The following is a 23,049-nucleotide window of genomic DNA, read 5'->3' on the forward strand; positions in this document are numbered from 1 at the left end:
CTGAGGACAAAATTTTGAGCAGCTATAGTCCTCACTCCTCAAGACGGCTATAACAAGTTTTTTTTATCGAGCGACTATACATTGTTGAGCGACTATAATCGAAGTTCTATATCATAAACCAAAGAAGATTTTTACTAAGTTTTTTTTCATATTAGCCGAACTCAGTTTTTCATATTGTTGACTTAGTTTCATATTAATTTCATGCCATCATAATTTCAAGTTAGACCAGTCAAAACGAATTAGTGAATTGACAGCCAAGAAGAGTCTTAATTTATTTTGGTTCTTTGCCTTTTTGGAGAAGAAAAAAAAAAGAGAAGAAGAAAAAAAGAGAGCAGAGAAGAAAATACATACCGAGAATTGCAGCTGATGTTTGTTGAAGAGTGACTGATTGTTTGTTTGTTGTTTGTTGATGATTGTTTGATTGTTTGTTTGTTGATGATTGTTTGTTTGTTGTTTGTTGATGATTGTTTGTTTGTTGAAGAACCGAAGAAGAGAGAAGACCGATTGTTTTAAGCCCTATCGGCTTTTTAGTTTTTTTTTTAACTTAAGCCCGAGACCGATTGTTTTTAATTGGGCTTGTAAACCGTCCAAGCCCGCCTAGACCGCCTTAGGCCGATTAATCCACCGCCTAGTCGATTAATCGGTCCACCGTTTTATCAACCGTTTAGGGTGAAAATCAGTACGGCTAGGCACCGCCTAGACGGCCGCCTAGGCCGTTTTTTAGAACACTAAAAGTTGGCGAACACCGCGTCTTTGAGAAATTCTAATAGATATATCCACCTCTTCATCTACATCACAAAGACAGCCTACTCATTGATTAAGACATGGATCCCACCAACGCCAGTGTATGGGTGAATGTTTTATTTTTGTTTTTTTAAAAAAGATAAAATGGTTAGGCTGACCCTTGGACTTGTATTAGATTCTAACATAAACTAGGTGAACTTTCTTACTTCTAAGTAATTACAATACTAGTGACGTCTAGTGTACTATTTACCCACCAAGAAAAAAGTTGTAGTGAAAACATTCTACCTATATTAATATCCGTTCTTTCAAGATATTCATAGTGAGCCACATCATCCAAATTTTTTTAAAAAGTTTCTACTTAAAAAATAAATATTTTCTTTTTGGTACTTATATTAATATCCGTTTTCCCAAAATGTTCGTAGTTTTGAAAAATAAATATTTTCTTTCTTACCAAAATGACCCTGAATTTGGTCTATTTTGTAATTTAATGTCTTTTTCGTTTTTTTGTGTGTTCTGAAACAAAATGAACAAACACACGCCCCTTAATTGAATTATGTGGTAGCACCTTACTTCATCTTTATCGACATTGAACAAAAAATTATGTGGAAAGTGACCTTCATTTTTATTCTTTTTATAGTATGACAAATAATAATTTGCCACAGTCGGCTAAAACTACTGCTCAAGTCATTAGAAAAACAAATGCAAATGTAGACTGATAGTGAAAGTTCACATTTCCTAAATACTGATTTCTATGGCAAATCGTATGTATATGTGAAGACTGATTGAACTGTTATGATTAAAGAACTTAAGACCAAGTCTAACTTAACAGTACCTGTTTTATTACTTAGACATGTTAAAGAATAAATTAGTCGATTATAAGGCTATTATCCTTTTCTCCAGAAATATTGTTGTCAAGCCGGTAATAATAGAACTTTTTCAACATATAGGGTGGTGGAGAGCGTGGGAGATTATGTAGAGGAAGTGAAGGAAGGAGACAGAGTTGTTCCTTCTTTTCTAGCAAATTGCAATGAATGCATTGATTGTAAGTCGGAGAAGAGCAACATGTGCACAAAATTCCAGTTTAGAACAGGTGCTGGCACTACATCAGATTTAAAAAGAAAAGACAAGACTACCGACACTCTTTTTTGTACTTTTGTGAGCACGCCCAACACGCCTGTCGTTGAACTCCCCGTAAACGTCGGATCACAACCCATAAAAAAAACCCAATAAAAGCTGTTTCTTTTCTCGCACAAAAATAAGAAAAATCTCGCTCCCAAATCACTCTCAAAATCCTTAATTTCTCGTCATAATATTTGATTGATCCTCAAATTGCTCTCTTCATCAAATCTACAATCTCAATTACATCAAATCTACTATCTCTTCAGGTAATTTCAATTATTTGATTTCAGTTGTTATGGTTAAGTGATTAGGTTAGATTTTGACAATTTTTAATCCGTCAATGACTAATTCATATAATCTTCAAACATGTAATCAGATTCGAAATTAGTTAAACATATTAGTATTTTAATCAGATTCGAAATTAGTGTTTCATTGATTTGTCAGCTGGTTTTGCGTTTGGTAATGAAACCTAGATGCATAATTAAAAGTTTAGAAATTAAAAATGACCAAACAACATTGTGCGTGTTGATATTGCTGAGGATTATTTGTTAGGCAATCACGTTGTGTAATGCTATGTAATGTCGTAATGCTAATGATGATGTTTATCGGTGGGATTTTTTTTTGTTTGGTGTCCTGACAGAGGAGCTTTGGGGAATATGATAAAAAATTAAAATGAAAGTTTTGTGTTTGGTAACTTGTAATCTGTTGATTTTAACAGTGATAATTATCTTTATCATACTCGATCCATCAACAGAAGACATTTGTATTTCTTTGTAAAGTTGTAGTATTTTTTGATAAATTGCCTCAGTAATGTGGGAGTTGATGAGGATCACTCCCCCTGTATTTGGTAGCTTTAGAAAGGCAGTAGATGACCCGATGGGACTTGTGATACAAATCATTTCTTTTCGTATGAAGGCAGGTATTTTAGGGACACTGTGTATTTAAACCAAAGTGCCGACGAGTATCGACACAGTTACAAACGTAATGCTTATCGCCAAGTCACACGATGTCTGTCCCACCAGCACCAGATGCTCCAAATGCACATAAGTTTGGTTCTGAGGTAAAGTTTATTCTTAGCTTCATACAACATTTCCAGGTGTATGGATTTGATGCCCACCATTTCTTGTTTGGTGTTTACCTGTGCTCATTGATATTGTTCTTGATACTGTTATCCCTTTATATTACTTCATTTATCTAAATTTACTTCTGTTTCTAAATGCTATAAACATTGGTGGCATGGTGTTGAAATCATGAATTATATACATTTAGTTATCATTTAGATATATCGTTTAAAATTACATATCGTTTAAAAATTGCATGTCTCTTGGATACACAGGAAAATGATGTACGTGGGACCTTGTTACAACCTAACTACATTGTCGGCAACGAAGTGACCTATATTAGAAACATGATTGAACCATTTTTAAAGCTTTGGATTGATAAGGTTCCAAGCATCATCACTGAAGGATCAAGCATTTTTCTGTCAGGTGAAATTAATGGCTATGCATATTTTTTTCGTAACCTTTTGCGTAGTGATTGATAAGATCTGTCGAATTCTGAATTCTTTTGTATGATACGACACATATTATATAAGAAAGCTTAGTTCAACATGGACGTCAAGGGATTGGTCGAATGTGATTTATTTTTATACTTCATTCAATAGAAAACTCTCATTACGAATATTTATTCATTAATCTCTCTCAGAATTGTCAATTTGATATCACTGACGGGTTGTTCAGGTACGCAGCAATATTAGGTTCCTCTCCCTCTGACAAATTCAGTTTGAACCCAGTAAGTTCTTAATCTCATATTTTCTGGAAACTCGTGTTATTTTGTTTGTTAGTCTTGTTTATTCCTATTAATTTTTTATTGGTAAATCTTAATGCTTGTATATTTTGTTCTCTCAATATTCAAAAATGTTCCAAACAATAATTTGCTGCATATTATGTTTTAAGTTAGGTTCGCCCCTTGCAAACAAACTTAAGCACAGGTCGGCATGTCGCCGCCACACCCGTGCTTTTTTGTGTAATTTTTATCAGCGTTCCTTTTTGGGAAAATGAATAAAAGAAAGAGTACTTAAAACTTATTAATTGGGGTACATATGTACAATTATAATGTTTCCTTATCCTGTGGATAAGCACAACAAGTATTCAATGCATGTGTTTGAGACTTTTAGGCTTTGACCTCAATATTAATAATGTTGTGTACTTGTGAAAGTGTCACACCCCGAATTTCGACAGAATTCTGAAAAAACATTATTTGTTCCCGACTCTTCGATTTCCGAGGTGTGACGCACTCTCCACTTCCAAAAACCCATAAACAGTTTAAATATGCGGATAATTAAAAACCAATAAAATTTTTAACTTAAACAAAAGTCCTTTTCATTATAAAAATTTACAAATGAAAATACAAAAACATTGTCTAGACTGAAAATCTATATCACCTCAAAGGAAAACAAAACATATCCTGAGATGCAATGCTAACGCAAACCACAAGCAGCAACCAATCTTCTTCAACACTAAACCTGTCAAGACTTATCAACTATGTTCATTTAATGAACACACCCGATAAGCAAATATGCAAATCGGGTCAGCATTATAAAAATGTTGGTGTGAGTAGCTTTAAAATACAACATATTCTTATACAACTATATACACAATCCATAAGGCAGTTAGTTCCTCCACCGAGGCGCCTTAACTTTCAACGACTAATATAACATCCTTAAATATAATAATTAAGGCAGGTAGTTCCTCCACTGAGGCGCCTTAACTTCCCACTAACCACACAACAAACTATACGCATCATAAATAAGGCATTTAGTTCCTCCATCGAGGCGCCTTAGGTTCGAACTAAACAAATAACCAACCAAGCATATTATATACGTACCGCATTTAATTTCATGCTCAATTACAGAGTGGGTCGTCTCTGCCCAAGTAATTAGTTTGACCCACACTTCTGCAAAGCCATATACAATCATATATTTAAAGATATATAGTTAACCAACATATTACCATAATTATACTATTTACGACTTTCTTTGTGTGTCCATAAAATTCACGTCGTATCTATGTCTTACCTAGTTTCCCTGGCTACCACAATCGCTTCCCAACGCCAAACATGTACATCCACATGCCTCCCCTTATATAATGAACCACTCCGTGTGTAACTACCCTGAGCGGGATGGCGCACACCAGGTAACCCTCACACGAAAGCCATTATGCAAGTACTGCCACTATTTGGCATAAAATATCGCGCGTCTCGTTCTATTTTTGCGAACGGAATAATCAAGCCACTACTATTCGCGCCCGCCGAAGGGCCATTCAGATTCGAAGCGCCGGGAAGGGCCAATCACATTACTTCGCCCGAAGGCCATTCAGATTTCTTGAAAGGCCATTCAGATTCACCGAAGGCCAAATTCGCCCGCGCCGGAAGGCCAATTGATAAAACATAAAATTAAATAGTTTACCTACGAAATGAACGATGAACTCAAAACGTAAGTAAACTAAAACTATCTTATGTGCCTATGATTATCAAAGATTCTACTCTCAATCCTATGAGATATAGTGGAGTAGGAAGTTCGTTCCACTCCTAGTCCTTCCGCATGTTAATGTTCTCTACGTATAAGTACTTTTGACACTAAAGTCTAATGAGAGATTTACGAAGTGGCAACTAGACTACGATGCAACTACCCACAAGATGCAACTAGTCGATTATCAAAATAACTATGGTTATGCTACGTTGATTCGATGATAAAGAGTTAGAGGGGGATTGATTCCACCTTAACTCAACTTAATCCTATTAACGACGAATCGTCGAAATCCGATTTGAAGCGCCGCCAGAACAATTGGTTCTTCCTAATCCCTAATTACACATGACATTTCTACCAATTCATAACTAGCATGTGAACGATTAAACCCATTCTCATGGTGAACTAATCGTTTCTAGATTGGAAAGGAAATTACGACGACTCTACGATAATCGGAATCAAGCTTTCATCAAGGCTTCTCAACCCCCTCTAATGGAGGTTTAGCCGAGAATCATTACTTAATCATTTTCGATTAAATTTAAACTAAACATAATATAAAGAATTGAATTTACTAATCTAAATTAAACAATAATTAAAATCTAATTAATAACTAAGAATTTAATAACAAGTAATAAATGAAATCAGATCTAACACAAATGTAAATGACAAGAATCGAAATTAACAAACTAGCTATTTTATTAATCAAACTAATTAAGAGTAATGATTCTAAGAGTTTAATCTAAAATAAGAATTGGATTTGAAACTAAACTTAATTAAAACAATTAAATCTAGATCTATAAGCTATTCTAATGGCTACTTTCTATTTTAACCTACTTTCTATCTACCATTCTCTACCATTAACAAAGAGTTAAGCTTTGGTTTTTATACTTTTAGATCCAAAAATCGTGCATGGGCTTGGAGCCATGTTTTGGGCCAGAGAATCAGGCCCAAAACCCAATTCTTTCAGTCCAAAAAGGCCTCTTCAGCTGCAGTTGGCTTCAACAAATTTTTTGTCCACTTTTGCTCCTCTGATTGGATCAAGGCTTATACCATTGGAAAGCTCTTTCCGAGCCGGTCGTTTTGACATAAGATAGGCCCCATTCCAAGGTCTGAGTCCAAAGATACGGCATTTGGAAGTTCTGCTGACTTGTGTGCTGTTTTTGCCCGCGTCGACTTTTTTAGCTTTTGACCGGGCTTTAGAAAGGCTTTGTCTTCTTGAAACTTGACCTTTAATCACGGAACTCCTTAGTAACCGACCTTTGCTCCTTTATCTCGCTAAAGTGGCACATTTCTGCACATAATGGACTTTGAAGCATGAAATGCATAAAAACACGTAATCAGTGTTAACTCTTAATTATTACTCACATAATTGGTCTAATAGTATGATATTCTGGGGTTAAAACTACAGTTTTGGGCTCTTATCAAACCACCCCAAACAGCATTTTGCTTGTCCTCAAGCAAAGATGAGAAATTAGAATAAGTGACCAAAAATGGAGTTCTATCTACTCTGCGTTTATTTGAGTGCGATTGCATTGATCATATGCAACAAGGCCTTAAACCACTAGGAATTCCCTAGTGGATGAGTTATAGCCTCGTGAGAGTTTTCCAGTGAAGGTACTTACAAACTTCATCTATACTACAACGACTAAGAAATAAAACTATTGTTTCCTTATTCATGCCCTAAATTAACTATACCTCTCACTAGCAATGCATATAGAGTAATCAAGTCGAAACCTAAACTAATATATACATAATAATCAATCATCTACAATAAACATATATACAATGAGTAATACTATGAAATGCCTAGCAGGTCCGTTTCTGAAACTCAGAATAGCGTCCTTAAGTAGGTTCTCACAATAATAGTCAAGATACAACACTCTAATTTTTCCACTCAAGTTTTACTACTCCGATTAATGCGATTGGGCACACTTTACCTTACAATCTCAATGACAACAAGGAAGCCGGAGTCGATCAAACACATCTGCCACTTACTATCACACTAACCTATTCTTAATTGAGCTAGAGGTCTTTATTAGGTGTTGCGGGGATTATGAGATGGTTTAAGAATGAAAGAAATGGATATTCAAAAAGGACAAGTCTGAGATAATAGAGTTTTCATATTATGTAACTTAGAGAAAACCTTGTTATTTTCTTTTGCTTCTATACTTTGTTTCCATCCTTAGCCATATTTTTCTTTTTCTTTGGCTTTTGACTCCCTTTTATTCTATTTTTGGAGTTTTTTTTTTTATTTATTTCTATTTATTTTTTTTTCCTTGGATGGAAACTTCTTTTCTTTTCTGAAGCAACTAACTAATTTTTGTTTACACAGGTTTTTCTCTTCTTCTTTCTTCACTCATTCTATTCTCGGACTTATTCTAGATTGGGTAAGTTGAATTTTTATTTTGTTTTGTTTTTGTAATAGGGTAAAGGAATTGTGGTTTATGAAAGGCTAAAGAAAGGCTCGAGAGGGCGACTTAGCGGAAAATAATTCATAGGTTTGAATTTACGGCTATATCGATCCAAAAGAGGGCCTAAATTCTCGCTTAGGATATGGTTTAGTGATCAAGCAAGTGGGCGTGTGATTTCTCTATCGGATTTACTTCTCCCTTGTGTCATTTCTCAAATGTTTTGGCTCATGTAAGGCTTTAGGCTATATATTCTCACAGGATTTGTAGAATAAGTACTCTAGCCTAGATTTTAAACTTATCGCTAACAATCATAGATACTCATGTAATATATTTATAGATAGATGCAAAGATTATTACCTACATATTAACCTAAGTTTCTAAAAATTATTCTAATGCAAAAACTACGTGAGACTTCTAGATTATTAAGAGCATAGAGAAGGAAAACAATACCAATATTCCTAAGTGTATAACATAACTTATTTATTTATATTTTTAAATTTTTGAAATTTTAACTAGAAAACAAATGCATATTATACATATGTATATCCTAACAGATGCCTTAATTACACGTGTTTCTATGCCCCCCAAACAAGAAGCATGCTTTGTCCTCAAAATATTGTAAATAAAGAGGGTAGGAAAAATACCATTGAAACGTGTGAAATTCAGAAACATCTGCAAAACAAAGTTAGAACGTACTAATATAGGAAATAAAAACTGACACAACTCTATACGAGTTCTACCCATTATGGGGTTAACAAGAATGAAATTGCTTGGGACATAAGCAGACACTAACTAGAATGAAAACTTACATTATCTCTCGCATTACTCATCATCTTCCTCATCCTCTTCTTCCATTAAGAAGTGAGGTTCTTTAGCGATCCCTGCCATGCCATGATAATTTGCCGGGCTTCCCGCCATTTATCATCTATTATTGCTAACCTATTAAGAGCCACTTGGTCCGGCCGGGGTGTAGGGTGCAACCCGATGAGGTTGTATCCTCCACCCTTGCCAAATCATTACGCGGAAGGATAGAATAATACTATTGGTGGGTCGCATGCGATTGTCGACCGTAATCCAATCCGTGAAAGCGTGTACAAAAACGAGGAAAGAAACATAGCATAATACGGAAACTAGAACAGGCATAAGAAGGAACTTATGCCTCATGCTATGGGATCGAGCTAAACTAGACATCAAGGTTCGGGAAGGTCATGACACATACGCCCCGTGGCTAAAGCAAGGAACACTTTGCAAGTGGCATCATTCACGTAAGAAAACGCCATTCCCTAAAATGTTTAGCATGATCCAAAACATAACAGTTCCTATGTTCATGGACAGGCTACCAAAAGCGGCGTTATAGTCCCTTGGTCCTCGATCACGGAAAATGCCGCCCCATACGACTCATGCAAAACTCATAAGTGTAGACATACATATTATCTACCTAATAACACCATGGGTCTTGTATTTCAGGGCATAACAAGTCCAAGACACAAATGCTAGCAAGAACACGGTAATTTCCATTGGTTCATTATCAATGTTGATGGATAACACTTGTTCTCCATCTAGTCTTTCAAAGAAAATGCAGTTATCGTAAAAATAAGATGCTAGTGTTGGAGAATAAAGTGCATCAGTCTTACCATAAGCGGCTCCCAACCAAGCGTATGTGATCGCCATGAAACCAAGCACCATAAGTAGTGCTTTGGAACAAATCTTCGAAAAGACTGTTCGGTATCAATGTTGGAGATGTCATCTCAAAATTACGCCTCTGGAATAGCTGCAAATGATCCGGAAACTACCCGCGAAAACTGGAATTTTTCAGGTCCACGGAAGTCGGCGAGTCGCTCTCTTAGAAGCTGAAAAGCGCTCTGAAGAATTGAAATCTAGTGTTTGAGCTGGTCGCTGGCTCACCTTGAAGCCTTGATGCTCGACAAAAAACTGAAAAAATTGCGAGTGCGCCTCGGGTGAAGGCCGAGAATGCGTTCGAGTTCTTTGAAACTTCGGAAAATGAGGCGAAACGTGGGATTCGTGGGGAGTGAACACGGTGAGTGATGGAGGTTAGGTGTATTGTGAGTTGTGAGTGTAGAATGTATGAAGTTTATATAGGTTTTAAGTTGCTAAACGGATCGGGGAAGTTGCCAAAAGGTTTTTACGGCGGTTTCGGAAATACCAAAATTTCCAAACCCGAAAACGGAAACAACTCATTTTCTTGATTCTAAAACAAATCTAGTATCTTTTAGGTTGAATTTATGATAGAATCTACCTATTTAATCGATATTTAATCCTACCATGATACTTATTCATAGATATGCCTAAACGGCCATATTTTTTTCACCTTGACTCGCAATAAATTCTAAGGCGAGGGTCATATAAAAATAATGCTGGAATAGATAAAACCACCCCCAAACAATTTAGGAAGGTGGGATCAATATTAAACAACCACGCATAATGAAAATAACCACATTATATTAAAATTTTCATTCAAAGTATATTTCACTACAAAATTCAAATTACGGAAATAAAATTTACATGAAAATAAATGACAATAATGAAACTACAAATAAAAATAGAACATCAAACGATACTATCCCTAACCACTCCTGTACTGGTAGCGGAGGGCACACGGTCCGGAGATGGCTCCTGTGCTCCCGATGGGCCAGCACCATCCGTCCTTCGGCGATGACGCTCGTGGCTCGATGGTGTGTCCTCAGAAGGAGAATCCCCGTGAGGTGGGAATCGTGCAAGCATGTCGGTCTGAAACTGGCGCTGAGCTTCTAGCTCGGCCCTCATCTGTTCCCACCTCTCATCCTCTCTCTGGGTACGGATCTCGAAGTTATGATGGATAGTTGCCTGTCGAGTCTGGAGGTCTTCACAGATAGTGTTGAGCTTAACGATGCCACGATGAATCACAGCCATGCGTTGACCACCAACACCTCCAAGGCATCCGCGATCAAAACAAGTCAAATCCTCCTTATCCTCCGAGGCATTCTCGTTTCCCCATCCTCCTCGGCATTCTCATCTCCACCATCCTCCTCGTCTTCTTCTTCTCTATCCTCAGGCAGCCTCCAAACTTGTTGGACAAACTCCTTATAGATGCAAGGGGTTTGGTGTAGGGTGATATAAGACCTATCGGGCCGCTGGCTCCTCAACTTCAAAGATGATCTTGGTTATCAACACGGGGAGAGGTGCAACGGACTTCCCTACTCCCCTAATCATGCTAAGCAAAAACTCCAAGATGTAACTCATACTTCGCGCTCCGGAGTATCCATAAGATGTGGAGGTAGTTCAGCCGATGTCGCCGACCTTCTCCTTCCCCAGGGCGTTCCGACCAATCCATCGAAATGCGGCCGATTTGGATTTGGTCCTTAAGGATGCCTGGCGAACACAATGCGATCTCGCATTGTAGTTCCCTTCTGTAACTATCACGTTCATCAATGGCTCTACCCCATTATATTGGGATTCCTATAACGTGACATCCAGATGGATTCTAGGCGGAATGCCTAGAATCTCAGCCAACAACCCAGTAGTCACTTCCTTCCTCCTCTTCACCACCACAACAAAAATCCTAGTCCCTTCCAACTCCCTCGTATTGTAGAACCGTCTGACTAAGTCTTCGTGGTAATAGGCTTTAGTCGAGTACCACAAGCTATTCCAGTCTCGACTGATCATTTCGTCACCGTAAAACGGCGCGAAGTGGTCGCCTGTAAAAGCTTGCTCTGGTAAAATTCGGCGTTGTTGAGCCATTGGAAGTTTGAATACGGTTTGAGGTTTGTAGAAGGTAAGGGGAAGCAATGAGGGACACCTCACTAAAAGGAACGATGGTGGTGGTGGTGTGGTGGCGCGGTAGCACAACTTTATTTTATTTTATTTTGATTTCCGGTGGTTTTTGTTGATGTAAATTGGTGGAGGTTGGGCGGTGCGGTTGGAGTCGATTTGGGTTGGGTCTTGGATTGTGGGCGTGGGTAATTTGGTTTTGTTTTTTTTTTTTTATTTTTTTAGGTTTTGGAAGCTTTTTGTTAATGGCGTTAATGGCGGTTTGGAGAAGATGAACGCGAATGTTTGAAGGTAAGAGGCGGGGTGCGGCTGTCGATGGGCTGGTTGGGCCCAAGCCCAATTCGAAATTTGTGAATTTTTGATTTTTTTCGCGAAACTTCAAATCAAAATTGCCGCTTCGTTACCGGTCCGATTTTTGCGAATGAGATATGAAAATGATCAAGAAAGAATTTCCAATCCAATGATCCATAAAACACTCTATTCCGACCGTGGATGACATATAAGATAGTGGAAAATGCCTCGAAGTGCGTGCATGACGTACGTTATGCGAACGACTGAACTCTAAATTCATAGATTATGTCAACCCGAATCGGAATACAATTAAACGACCTAAGCAATTCTAATGGGACATAAAACATTTTAGGATGGAAACACGAACACCCCACCCCCAAACAAATTTTTTACCACGAAGCTTAGAAAATTTGTTTTTAGCAGTGGGTCTTTTAAAGTCAGATTCCCGAGACTTCCTAGATTACTATGTTTATTCTTTAATATATATATATATATTTATACTTTTTTTTAAAAAAAAAAGAAAAACAATAAACAAGAAAAACATAATTCACCCCATAGAGAAACATGACTCAAAAATCCGAGAAAAACATGCAAGAGTGGAAAACGTGAATTATGTTAATCGTGGACTTAGGATCCGGTACTTACAGCCACACACTCCGTAGGGAGGGCCCGGTTACCTTAATGGTGCACTCACCAATATATGGAAATGAAAGGAAATACACCAACACAAAAGTTGAGTCGTTTATAGTCAGATACTCGAGACTTTATCTAAACATATGTATGAACATGCAGTTTATTATATATCAACAACCGAAATAGTTGAGGATCATTCCATAAATAAATATCACAGAAAACATATCCAAACACAATCAAGCACCAAGATTTCCTATGACGCAACCTAGTGAAATGAAAACGAAGTCGGATAACCCTATTACGTAACCTAGCATGTACCTTCTTTTTCATTTTTGAACGAGAGGGTGTCCTAGTGAATAAGTGTGGAAGAGTGAATGGTTGTGGAGAATATGGTGGATATGGATAAGTTGTAGAAGGATAGCATGGAAAAAAATGAGGATGTGGGTTTAACACAAAACTCATTCATAGTGTAGGTAGGGACTGTCTCAAGTCTGAAAATGAAGGTGTCAAACGCTTTTGTCTTCTGAAGTATTTGTTTACTAGGTGGATTTAAAAAATTATGAAGCACAGAAGAAACAAAAGGATTGAGTGCAAACTCGAGATTCCTTTGAAAGGGTGGAAGGAGGGAAGTCGAGGTGGATGTTGTGGAAAGTAGTTCTTGATAGGGTGAATCATGACTTTCTCTAAGAAACTCATCGAGTTGCTCATCTAGATTGGTCATATCCTCGTTACTATGATAGTCCTCTACATCTTTGAGAAAGTCATCTATCTCATCCTCATCCGTAATATGTGTATCGACTAGTGTAGGGATGGAAATGATGGAGTCTGAACTTCCTAAGGAAAGAAATTTGGGCATATGATTATCAGGGAATGTGTAGTTGAAATAATCTCGAGCAAAGCTCTCGATCATGCTAACCTCTCCATCCATAGACGAATCGGGTAACCGTGTGTCTTTGTTTTAAAACATTGACTTCAACAACAAGATGGCCAAAAACATGGACATTGAACCATCGCGCAATTAATGAGCGCATTGGCGGTTGCCGCGGGGAAAGGGCGCCCTAAGATTATCGGACAGAGTCGTTAACGACTTCTCAGATCGAGGATGACAAAATCAGCCGGATAGTAGAAATCCTGAATTTTTACGAGCGTTTTCGACCACACCCTTAGGATACTTAATAGACCGATCAGCCTAATTGCAACGTCATTTTAGTGGGTTGCATCTCGCCTAGACCTATTTGTCTATACAAATAAAATGGGAGTAAGTTAACACTAGCCCCCAAGTCTAATAAATAGCGGGTCGTCAGTATAAGAATCTCCTAAAGTGCATTATGCTGAAGGGGACGATTGGGGTCCTTGTACTTAACAATTCCATTATGTTCGGATAGAGTTGGGAATTGTTACTTAAAAGGCGTCTTTTGGTATATTGGTTTTCGCCCTAGTAGTACACAATTCCTTAAGAAACTTAGCATGGTGTGGTAGCTTTTAATAGCTTCGAGGAAGGGAAGGTTTATAGTTAGATTCTTGAAAACATCCCTAATCTCCTCATAATTTGTATCCCTAGTTAACACGGTTAATTTTTGTGGAAACGGTGGTTTTCGTCTATATTTAGCAATGGTATCACCGGATGTTTAACCGTGGCTTTTCGTTTCTTAGGTTGTGTTGTGGCGGTACCTCTACGGTGGTAGGCTCTTGAGTTTCTATTTCAATTATCTAGTAAAATAGCGGTGTAGGGGCTCTTGGTGGGGTAACTATAGGTATAGTTACTTTGTTATCAACCACTCTTTAAGCGGAGTGGTGGTGATGGCCTTTAGCTCACCTACATTTTCATATTCCTTACTAGTATTATCGGTTACCTCAAAGGCTGTATTTGTTGTTTTAGGATTAGATATTTTGTGACTTGGAAACACACCTTTGGGTTGGGCTTTATCTTGAGCCAACTGTTGGGTTAAATTATTAACGGATTGTAGAAGCTGTTGGTTAGATTGAGCCATGGTTTGGAAAAGTTTTTGGCTCACTTGTATGAAGGTGTCAAGACGATCTGGTTGTGTGGGTGTAGTAGTCACGGGTGGTGTGACTGAAACTATTTCGCGTGAATTATTTATGGGTGAATTTTGATAGTTATTATTTACCGGAACGATACCTCTATTAGCATTATAATTATTATAACTACCTTGACTTTGTGCTTGACCTTGTCGAGGTTGCATTTGGTTGTTATAATTATTAAAATTACCCTGACTCTGTCCTTGTCGTGGTGGAGCTTGGTTAAAACTTTGTGTTGGCCTAACATATTGATTATTGTACCCTAGAGGTGTGACGTGTTGGTTATTTCTCCAACCGAAGTTGGGATTTTGTCTCCAAGGGGCGTTAGGTTCACTATTAATGGAACAAGCCTGTTCATAGGCAATAGGACAGTGGGAGTTGGGATGCTCAGGGCTCCAACAGAAACTACATGGATTTGAATTTACGTTCATGACGGGGATAGACTTTTGTTGAACAGAAATGGCCTCTACCTCTTTAGTGAGTGATTCGATTAGAGTTTTAATCTCGGGGTCGTGTTTAATTTCAAACATACCGGCAGCCTTAACTGTATTAGAAGAACTAGCTGAGCGGTGGATATCATCACTACCCCCCCCCCCCCCAGTTATTATTTCGCTTAGTTTGATCCTCTAAAAATTTATAAGCCTCCGAGGCTCCTTTGCTTAGAAACCAACCCCATTCATAATGTCTAGGACTTCTTTATGGTGGTGTAGAAGTCCTTTGAAAAGGCACGAACTAACGCGGTCTTTCGCTAAGTTATGATGTGGACACTCTATAAGGAGATTGGTGAAACGATTCCAAGCCTCGAAAATGATTCATGAGGATATTGTCGAAAAGAAATGAATCTTGGAAAGCATCTCATCCGTCTTTAGGGGTGGGTAAAATGTTCCATAAACAATTTGAACAAGTTTAGCCCACGAGTCCTGAGAATTAGGCGTTTGGGCGAGTTAGCCAAGACGCCGCCTTATCCACTAAGGTGAAAGGGAATACCCCTGTGTTTAATTTGTTCACCAACCATAGGATGGTGGAATGTTGTTAGGACTTGTTCAATCCTACGATGTAGCCGATAAGGTTTTTCATGGTCTAATCCATGAAAAGCGGGTAACAAATTAAAATATTTGGGGGATTCGAAATCCCCCACCGGTCCGCTAGAACGATGCAAGATTTGGGGTTATCGCTCAAGGCTTTGTAGAAGTCAGAGAGAGGAGTCTCTTCTTCGTCGGGCATTGTGTCAGGTGATTTGTGTGAATTAGTAGCTAGAGGTGTAGTGGGTGGTATACTAGATAGACTTGTTTTTTGACGTTGTTGTGTAATTACGTTCGGTGTTTTTGTTCGGCCAGACCTTAATCTCATACAAGGCTAAAACCAAACTTAGCTAAACACATCAACACTCCAAACAATTACGATATACTAGTATAAACCTCTAACGGGAGATCGCGAGGTGTGGAAGAAAGGAATACCTGATTGCGTCCTTGCTTAAGCTTTTATGAATAGCGTCTTGTTTTACGCGTGTTAGGTGTATATAACAAGTTAGAACACCGAAAAACTTGAAAAATCAAAGTTTGGGTCAAACTGTTGAATTAGGAAAAATTAGCAAAGCGGGCGGGCGCTCTCATAGAAGCGTGGTCGCGCTCCGTGTAATTTTCAAATTAGAGTGTTTTTTATGGGTGGTGTTCGTGTTCTATATAGGGGCAGGTGCGCTCCTTTATAGCCTTGGTCGGCTTCGGTGTATTTTTGTCCGGAACTATTCAACGATGAAACGGAAAACCACAGTATGAATCAAACAAGGGTGGGTGGGTGAAATGGGACTTTAAGAAAAGTACTTATTCTACGAAAACAATGCGAAAGTGAAACTAAGATGGCAGCGGCGCCATTTGATAAAACATAAAATTAAATAGTTTACCTACGAAATGAACGATGAACTCAAAACGTAAGTAAACTAAAACTATCTTATGTACCTATGATTATCAAAGATTATACTCTCAATCCTATGAGATATAGTGGAGTAGGAAGTTCGTTCCACTCCTAGTCCTTCCGCAAGATGTTAATGTTCTCACGATAAGTACTTTTGACACTAAAGTCTAATGAGAGATTCTGAAGTGGCAACTAGACTACGATGCAACTACCCACAAGATACAACTAGTCGATTATCAAAATAACTATGGTTATGCTTACGTTGATTCGATGATAAAGAGTTAGAGGGGATTGATTCCACCTTAACTCACTTTATCCTATTAACGATTTAATCGTCGAAATCCGACTTGAATCGCTTCGCAGAACAATTGGTTCTTCCTAATCCCTAATTACACATGGCATTTCTACCAATTCATAACTAGCATGTGAGCGATTAAACCCATTCTCATGGTGAACTAATCGTTTCTAGATTGGAAAGGAAATTACGACGATTTCTACGATAATCGGAATCAAGCTTTAATCAAGGCTTCTCAACCCCTATTAATGGAGGTTTAGCCGAGAATCATTACGCTTAATCATTTCGATTAAATTTAAACTAAACATAATATAAAGAATTGAATTTACTAATCTAAATTAAACAATAATTAAAATCTAATTAATAACTAAGAATTGAATAACAAGTAATAAATGAAATCAGATCTAACACAAATGTAAATGACAAGAATCGAAATTAACAAACTAACTATTTTATTAATCAAACTAATTAAGAGTAATGATTCTAAGAGTTTAATCTAAAACAAGAATTGGATTTGAAACTAAACTTAATTAAAACAATTAAATCTAGATCTAGAAGCTATTCTAATGGCTACTTTCTATTTTAAGCTACTTTCTATCTACCATTCTCTACCATTAACAAAGAGTTAAGCTTTGGTTTTTATACTTTCAGATCCAAAAATCGTGCATGGGCTTGGAGCCATGTTTTGGGCCTGATTCTCAAAACCCAATTCTTTCAGTCCAAAAAGGCCTCTTCAGCTGCAGTTGGCTTCAACAGACTTTTTGTCCATTTCTGCTCCTCTGATTGGATTAAGGCTTAAACCATTGGAAAGCTCTTTCCGAGCCGGTCGTTTTGACATAAGATAGGCCCCATTCCGAGGTCTGAGTCCAAAGATACGGCCTTTGGAAGTTCTGCTGACTTGTGTGTTGTTTCTGCCCGCGTCGACTTTTCAGCTTTTAACCGGGCTTTAGAAAGGCTTTGTCTTCTTGAAACTTGGCCTTTAATCACGGAACTCCTTAGTAACCGACCTTTGCTCCTTTATCTCGCTAAAGTGGCACATTTCTGCACATAATGGACTTTGAAGCCTGAAATGCATAAAACATGAATGTTAACTCTTAATTATTACTCACATAATTGGTCTAATAGTATGACTGTTACAGGGTTAAAACTACAGTTTTGGGCTCTTATCACCAATCACATTACTTACGCCCAAAGGCCATTCAAATTCACTGAAACGCAAGAAGGGCCAAATCACATGAGTTGTGGTAGCTAGGTTCTAGGATTTTCGTTACGTAATTTATTCAAGTGTCATCCATTTATGACTCATAATAATTCTACTATATCACGTGCAGGTCAAATACCTTATTGCACTAAGCCACACTCCCGTGAGAAATATCCACAAATACTATACTACCTCATAGTAGCATCTCACATATATAATAATGGAGTGTTTATACATTTATTTCTCCAAAACTATTGCATTTAATATATATATATATCCCAACATATTATATAATGTCACAATATCAACGTCAAATCTTAATTAGATAATGACAACCAAATTTATACAAGCTTCCACAGCATTTTAGCATTTGATTTGTCCATACAATTTATAACGTAAAACGTAGCACAATTAAATAGTCCACAATCAAATCCCAAACATCTGAAGTCCATAAAATCAAATATGTGAAAAACTGGAAAAAGTCAACATTCCAAAGTCAACGGTCAAAGTCAACAGTCAACGGTCAAAGTCAAAGTCAACACTTTATGGTCAAAGTCACCACATCATGGTCGAAGTCAAACTGTCATTTTCATATTCAACAGGTTCAGAGTCATAGCCATGGTTCATGGCTAAGGTCAAAGGTGCATGGCTCAAGGGCTCATGACTAAGGAAATGGTTCGGACCCAACTGGCCAAGCCCAAACCTTAGAACCCGGCCCCAAAAGTCTACATGTTGAAAGACTCGTTTGGATCTCTATTAAGTCCTATGGACTGGCCCCGAACAATATTAGAAACTGGCCCAAAAACTTTAAACTGAACTGGTCCACAAATTAAACTAAACTGGTCCGAAACAAAAGATTAATCCGGCCCAATAACTAACTAGTGTTTAGGCCCAAAAACTTTAAACTGAACTGGTCCACAAATTAAACTAAACAGGTCCGAAACAAAGGAGCCCAATAACTAACTAGTGTTTAGGCCCAAAAACTTTAAACTGAACTGGTCCACAAATTAAACTAAACTGGTCCGAAACAAAGGATTAATCCGGCCCAATAACTAACTAGTGTTTAGGCCCAAAAACTTTAAACTAAACTGGTCCACAAATTAAACTAAACTGGTCCGAAACAAAGGATTAATTCGGCCCAATAACTAACTAGTGTTTAGGCCCAAAAACTTTAAAACAAAACCGGGCCCAACAACTTAAACATTTCGGCCCCAAGGCCCAACAGCTAACAGGGGTAGAGAAACTAGAATGCGTTCGGGAGCACTGGATCACATTCCCTTTCTTCTCCCTCCAACAGATCCAGCACCGCACCAGCCACCAAAATCCGGCCACCACTCCTCCACACACCACCCATTTTTAACCAGGCGGTTTTAATCCCTGCGAAAAACCCACTAACTTTAATTAACGCCCCAACTCGATTTATTGACTCCATCTCCTACCTCCAAACTAGATCTAGATAAATTTTGACCGCCATTAACGGCTTTCTCCAAGCTCCCAACACCCCCATTTGCATCCCTTACACACTACATTAGCCACCCAACATCCAACCACACTTCAACAAAACAAATCAACAAAACAATCAACGAAATACAAAAAAACGATACTGGGGTTGCGCTACCATTAACGCTGGTCGACGCTTCGATAGCACCCAGCCAAACTTTAACACCCTTCACACGTACACCATCAACCAATGTCAAAACTAAAGAGTTCAACCAAATTAATAGGATTTCGTTCTTTTTTTTTTTCCAAGGCTATGCCATTAAGCGCTGTTCAAAGCTTTGAAGCGAGCTTCCATGCACAATTCTAAACCCACATCCAAACAAAACAACATAATCTAAGGGCTGTACGATTCATGGGCTAGCGCCTCCATGAACGCCTGTTCATAGTTTCAACAGTTCAAATAAAACTAACAGATATCGACAAAACTAAATAATTGTGAAAACTGGTCGGAAACACTCGACAGTAAATTCATAAATTCTAAACAGACCAAAAATTACAGTTTTAGTAGTGGTGAGAGATAAACTCTACTCACCTGTATCAAAAGCTCAACTCGACGAAACCCTCATCGTCCAAATTGTTGCGCTCCAACGCTCGAGCAAACAAGTTTCTACCTCTGCTTCCATTTTTATTATTTTTTTTATTCTCTAAAAACCCTATTCTCTATAACAATGTGATTATATACTTGGGTTTGAAACCCAAGCCCAATACAGACTCGGGCCCAAAAATCAGGCCCGCGTATCCCAAATCCAATCCAGCCAATTTTTTTAAATAAATAATTTAATTAATAAATTAATAACTAAATACGTATTTTAAATACTGGCGTTACAGAAAGAGCTTAAATTTCAGATTACTTCCTTTTCCATGGTGTTGACAAACAAGACATGATTCACTGAAAGTTAAGGACGAGAGAGATATCTGCACATGCGTTGCGTTGCGTATTTTGCCCAATTGGGTGCGAAATGATTTTAGCAAGGGTATGCACTGGATTAGCTCTAACCTGTCGACAATTATGCATGTAGTTATGCTTGTAAAATATTATTATTTAGGGGCACATTTATGGTAAATCATACAAAAGTTGGTTTTTATCAAATAATGTATTGAACTAGGTGAGCATTAATGCATGATAGACTACTCTTTTACCGAAAAAAAATTAAATGATAGCTTACTCCTTGAATAATGTCTATGCATGAGTGGTATATAGGTAACTGTTAGTAAGACAGGGCAGTCACCAATTTCTGTTCAGCTTCCTAACTCAGTCTAGAGAAGGGAATGTGATTGTAAGTTTGTAACGACCTTTTTCTTCCTTCCTCTACTATGCTACTTTTAATGATATTGTAGAGTTAGTTTACATACTATTTTGCTATTGACATTAAAGTCAACAACTCTGCATGAGTGTAAACCTGTGTATAAGTTTCTTCCACCAAAGGTCTTCACTAACTGATAGTGATTTCCTTCTCTACTTTTAATGCAAAAAGACTTCCCAAAGAAAATGTTAGAAAGTATGGAGGAACAAGAAGAGAGATTCTAATTAAATGGTTCCCTTCTTTTAAGCTTTATTAAGTAAAAGTTATTACTTCTGCTCATGTTAAGAAGTTAGATCTTGTTTATGGAGGTGGAGGTGTGGGGTTAATGGGTTTGGTTTCTCGGGCTGTTCATCATGGTGGGGGTCATGTTTTAGGGTAAATGAAGCTCTATTTCTCACACTTGGGTATCTTTATTTTGCAAATAACATCTTTTTAACTAGCGGTTCGTCCTTTTATTTTTACAGGATCATTCCTAAGACACTAATGGGCAAAGAGGTTAGATTAGTTGTTTTGCTGAAAATGTCAAATATATTGAGATATGTGCTTTTATAATTCATTATTTGGTCTAAAAAAATTGTTTATTAAAGATAATAATAAAACTGTTGGAGAAGTAAGACCAATAGCCAACATGCATCAAAGGAAAGCTGAAATGGCTAGGCATTCTGATTGCTTCATTGCATTACCAGGTCTAAAATCTTACCTTTTCTTATTCCATCAGTCCCCATTTATTTCTATTCTCTGTAAGATGGAAGAGTTATTTGTGTATTTAGGTGGGTATGGAACATTGGAAGAGTTATTGGAAGTTATAACTTGGGCTCAACTTGGTATCCAAGACAAACCAGTAAGCAAAATTGCACATATATAAGAACTTTTTTATGTTTTTTTTTCCCAAATGAGATTTGAAGCTATTTCTTTCTTTTGTGCAGGTGGGTTTGCTGAATGTTGATGGGTATTACAACTATTTCCTCACATTTCATATTTTTCATTTGATTTTGATTTCACTGAACCACAATAATACATAAGAGTTTTTTGTGTGTTTTGACTTCACTTCTTTTTAAAATATGTCTTTAATAAACAATCTGTGTTTACAGATTAAATTTTTGTTTCTTAATAAGTATGAGAAAATTTGTTGCTTCATTAAGATCTGCATTTAATGAAGAAAATAAAATCTTATATTGCTTCTTACTCAGGGAAGAGGTGATTTACTGCGGGCAATCATTCTTCCTTACAGGATGGTGTTCGGACCTTATTAGATGTGGCAAGTGAGCTACCAGATAATGAGCTACTACTTCAGAAACATTTCACTGCTGTAATGTCTTCAATTTGGAGAGCAAGGTCCGAAAGTAGACCCATTTGGCGAGAGCGTGTCATCTTCTCTGTGAGAACAACTATTTTAGGAAATCCATTTAGCCACCACAAAAATTCAATTTTGCATGTTTCAGTCAAAGCAAACAAGTTAGTTTCTGCGCTCTATGTGATGTTGTTAACATCAAGGAACAAGATGCAGTATTTCCACCTAGACATAATACAAAGGAAGCTTTGACTGAAGTGGATAAGTTGGAGGTTACACTAGAATTGCTGGCCGACAAAGAAGATTTTGGAACTCCTTTGCCATCCACCATCAACCTGTCAATTTTTGGCTCATATCCACCCCTACCAACCGATTCAAATGGGGAGTATCGCTACGGACTCTTCTTGGAATGCTGCTAAGAACTATTTCAGGTATTTAACCATGTTAGAAACTACTGCTGTTGATACTACTACAGCTTATTACAAATCATATGTATGCTTTGTTCTTTTATCTTCTTTTGTTCTTATCTTTAAAATTAATTCGTTATATTCAAGTACATCGCGGTCACTGCTGTCAGCTTTTGGGCTTATTAAGTGTTGTGGGAGCATGGACCCATTATTCACTTTGTGAAGTTTCTTTATTTTTTTTTATGGAAAGTATATTTGGATATGGGCTGTGCTTCTAAAGAGAATTTTGGGTCAGGAAAGAATGGATCCAATTACCCTGTACTGGGTGGGCTTCTTTTGGACATGATTTAGTAGATTTTGGGCTAGGGGCTTTTTTTTTCCCCTGATTCGGCCTTTTTTTTAAAAAAATGAAAATAATGATAAACGACACTTGTCAAGTGTTGTAGAAAAAAAACGACTGCAAAAAAAATGGGTCACCATACAACACCCAAAAGTGTCTTTTATTTGGAAAAACGACGCATCTGTCATGTCTTTATTCAACACATATGGTGTAGTGTGGTATGCCGAGGGATGGGACGAGCAGATTTATAGATTCCAATGGAGATGTT

At 37.6% G+C, this 23,049-nt stretch overlaps 2 long non-coding RNA genes across 3 annotated transcripts; both read left to right on the forward strand.

The window, feature by feature from the left end:
- The first annotated feature begins 1,690 nt into the window (after positions 1–1,690).
- LOC147512180 (uncharacterized) lies at positions 1,691–21,263 on the forward strand. Of its 2 annotated transcripts, none has more exons than XR_015214773.1 (5): positions 1,691–2,129; positions 2,779–2,923; positions 3,200–3,350; positions 3,603–3,654; positions 21,208–21,263. It is a non-coding gene; the product is annotated as an uncharacterized LOC147512180 (long non-coding RNA). The 2 variants fall into 2 exon arrangements; XR_015214774.1 differs by having other exon boundaries at positions 2,783–2,923.
- Positions 21,264–21,339: 76 nt separating this feature from the next.
- LOC147512181 (uncharacterized) lies at positions 21,340–22,082 on the forward strand. Its single transcript, XR_015214775.1, has 4 exons — positions 21,340–21,429; positions 21,514–21,584; positions 21,670–21,692; positions 21,975–22,082. It is a non-coding gene; the product is annotated as an uncharacterized LOC147512181 (long non-coding RNA).
- The last annotated feature ends 967 nt before the right edge of the window (positions 22,083–23,049 follow it).

The sequence above is a fragment of the Coptis chinensis genome, chromosome 3, assembly GCF_015680905.1.
Source record: "Coptis chinensis isolate HL-2020 chromosome 3, ASM1568090v1, whole genome shotgun sequence".
In the NCBI taxonomy this organism is placed as follows: domain Eukaryota; kingdom Viridiplantae; phylum Streptophyta; class Magnoliopsida; order Ranunculales; family Ranunculaceae; genus Coptis; species Coptis chinensis.